The 2,720-nt window shown below is 36.1% G+C and overlaps 1 long non-coding RNA gene across 1 annotated transcript; it reads left to right on the forward strand.

Annotated features, from left to right (window-relative positions):
* The first annotated feature begins 1,147 nt into the window (after positions 1-1,147).
* On the forward strand, positions 1,148-2,453 carry LOC122145447. Its single transcript, XR_006160331.1, has 3 exons — positions 1,148-1,209; positions 1,728-1,802; positions 2,091-2,453. It is a non-coding gene; the product is annotated as an uncharacterized LOC122145447 (long non-coding RNA).
* Positions 2,454-2,720: the final 267 nt, after the last annotated feature.

Raw genomic sequence — 2,720 nt, forward strand, 5'->3', positions numbered from 1 at the left:
GTTATCTTTTGTTGAATGTGAAAAAAATTTGGCATGAATTTGTATGACAGTAACCATGTGTTGTTGTATGTTCTGTATTGTAGGGTTCATGTGCTGATCCAGATGTTGAGGTGCACAAAGCTGTTGGAGACTCACTGGAATTAATCGCTGATTATCCAAAAGATGGTCTTGACGTGCAGTGGAAATATAATCAGGGACTTTTTATATTTGCTGAGTATCGAAATGATGATTTCCAAAAAGTGGAATCTAAATTATTTAACAGGTTAAAGATGAAAAAGAACAATATTAGTGTAACAGTAACAGACCTTAAACTCCAGGATTCTGGAAAATTCTCTGTTGTTGCAGAACGTAAAACCAATCCTGAACAATATAAATCAAAAGTCTTTGAACTACATGTTCATGGTGAGTTTAATTGTTTGATATTTATTCTGTCAGAATGTAAATGCACTTTTTAAATCAACACATTTAAGAACTGACACTGAATATGTTTGTGGTCATTTAAATGAAGTTAAATAGTTCCTTAATGAAGGCATTAGTATGCTTATATAATTAACATTTGTATATTATTCTCCTACAGATCTCATCAGAGAGGTACAGATTGAGGACAGTTATGTCTGGCTGCAATCAAAGAACCTCTGCATGTTTCATCTTCAGTGTGTGGCGTCTGGTGATCCGAGTCCCTCCTACAGCTGGATCAGTCCTCAGACTCAAGGACCACAGCTGAATATCAACCTCAGTTTAACAGAGAGCGCTACAACTCAACCTGCACAGCCAACAACACCGTCAGAATCAAGTACACTACCCAAAAAAAGGACTGTAGTGTGCAAATCTGACACAATTTGACATCAGGTACAGTTATGCAATCAAATATAGAATGTCTTAAATTCTTACTGATTAAGAAATGTTATAGCCTACTCTGGAAATCTTAAAGAAATATTCAACTTGGTGCAAACATGCAGGTTTTGGTCAGGAGTATGTGCTGATCGCGGCAGGCGTCTGTATCGTCGCTGTGGTCATATTCAGTGGAGCAGTGGCTGTGTGCTGCAGGTGGAGGAAGAATAAAGGTCGTGTGATGTGAACAAACAGTACAGAAGTTACACAGCATTCCCTTCACAACCTTACAGCTGGTTTTCACACTTTCAGGACAAAGGAGAAAGTGAAGCTGGTATTACAGTATATGAAGACGTGAACACTGATGGCGCTGCAAAGGTGAGCGGCTCGATTTCTGTCTATATGGATATCTGCTTTCTAAGCTTCCTGTGGTTCTGCAAAAAGATTTCAAATACATTTTTGAAGCCGTAATTAATATAAAGATTACTGGAGTAAGTTTTACAAGAAAATACTATTTTTCAACTTCAAAATTGCATGTTTTATGCAATGTGTTGCTTGCCGGTTCTTTGTAATTATTTGTGAAATTTACTTGGCAATTTCTCATCAAAAACTGAAAAAAAAAAAAAAAAATGGTGTTGAAAAGTTTCACTCAAAAAGTGCTTGTAAATCTCACAAATAATTGAATTAAACATGACATTTTGAACGAGAAAGACTGCAATAGTATTTTCATCTAAAATAATCTCTGTTACAATATATAAATACAAATTTAACCTTTTTTTCAGTGTACGACACTACTTCCTAGACACATGAACTCTGTTCTAGACGCATACAAACCTAATTTGTGGCATAGCAATGGTGATAAACTTCTAGCTAACCAGATATAATCTATATTACAGAAACGATCTGAAAGTGTTGTAAACGGGATGACCATTTATGAAACGGTGGATGACACAAAACTCTCACAAATCTTGGTGAGTACTTGCATGCATACATCATAAATACATCCATTATTGCTGTCATCCATTTTTTTGCTTATAAATTAGGCTCATATCATGCATTTACTACCAAAATCATAATTATTGCACATACCACATTACGCTAAAGGACTATGGGGCAGTCACAGTCATCATGATATGTACCGTGAATCTGTGGAGACTAAGAACAGCCATGTTTGCATGTTGGAGAAGAAGTTGGCGGCTGTGTTGCGAAGCATTTCTCTGGTAACTGTGGTAACGTCACACACTTACTCCCCCTGACAGCCTCAAACCCTGTACGACAAAATCAGCTTTCAGCGTCACCCTGAGGTCAGCACCAGCACTTCCTCCCCTTACCAGGAAGTCCTGTGAGAGAGACACAGACAGACGGTCCGTGTAATGTTTTGTCCTCTTATCTCTGGATATCCATATGCATTATTGGCTGCAGCAGTTGACCTTTGAACTCTCGCATTAAATGTGCTGTGTATTTTAATGTATTACGTTGACACTTTTTTATGAATATTTTTTTTTTTTTTTTTTTGCATATGCAGAATTCACAATGCAACACAGTATTACATCATTCAAAAAGTTGAATTGGGCTCAGTAAGATTCTTTTTTGAAAGAAGTATTTTATGCTCAGCAAGGCTGCATTTAATTATTTGACCAGAAATACAGTAAAGTAAAAACTGTGAAATATTTTTACAATGTCAAATAACCGTTTTCTATGTCAATCTACTTTAAAATGTTATTTATTGCCATGATGCGCAGCTGTATTTCCAGCATCATTCCTCCAGTCTTCAGTGTCACATGATCTTCAGAAATCATTCTGATATGCTGATCTGCTGCTCAAGAAACATTTCTAATATTTTAGTTCATATTTTTTGTGGAAATTGTGATAAACATTTTATTGTTCAT

The sequence above is a fragment of the Cyprinus carpio genome, chromosome A7 (genome assembly GCF_018340385.1).
Source record: "Cyprinus carpio isolate SPL01 chromosome A7, ASM1834038v1, whole genome shotgun sequence".
Classification (NCBI taxonomy): domain Eukaryota; kingdom Metazoa; phylum Chordata; class Actinopteri; order Cypriniformes; family Cyprinidae; genus Cyprinus; species Cyprinus carpio.